This window comes from Nanorana parkeri, unplaced genomic scaffold (genome assembly GCF_000935625.1).
Source record: "Nanorana parkeri isolate BGI_ZX_2015 unplaced genomic scaffold, ASM93562v1 scaffold1687, whole genome shotgun sequence".
Classification (NCBI taxonomy): Eukaryota; Metazoa; Chordata; class Amphibia; order Anura; family Dicroglossidae; genus Nanorana; species Nanorana parkeri.
This window is the reverse complement of record NW_017307955.1, coordinates 211,814-212,033: the sequence shown is the minus strand read 5'-3', so window position 1 is coordinate 212,033 and position 220 is coordinate 211,814. Positions and strand designations below refer to the sequence as shown.

The 220-nt window shown below is 53.6% G+C and overlaps 1 protein-coding gene across 1 annotated transcript in view; it reads left to right on the top strand.

Moving 5' to 3' along the window:
- DENND5A (DENN domain containing 5A) overlaps positions 1 to 220 on the top strand; it is a 47,084-nt gene that overhangs the window by 24,282 nt on the left and 22,582 nt on the right.

Below are 220 nucleotides of genomic sequence, written 5' to 3'. Positions count from 1 at the left end.
TAGGTGAGGGTGATGTCACTGGGCCTTCTCCTGGGGATGCCATAACTCACTCCCCAGGACTGTTGAGGATGGACTTCTCCTGATCCTCAGGTTTCCCGGTGACATCTCCAGAAGCCGGGGTGGAAGGTAACATAATCTGGCCATACATGGCTCCAATTTTAGCCAATTCCTTTGAATCGGCTGAAATCTGAGCCATGGAGGGCTTAGTCGGCCCCATCCG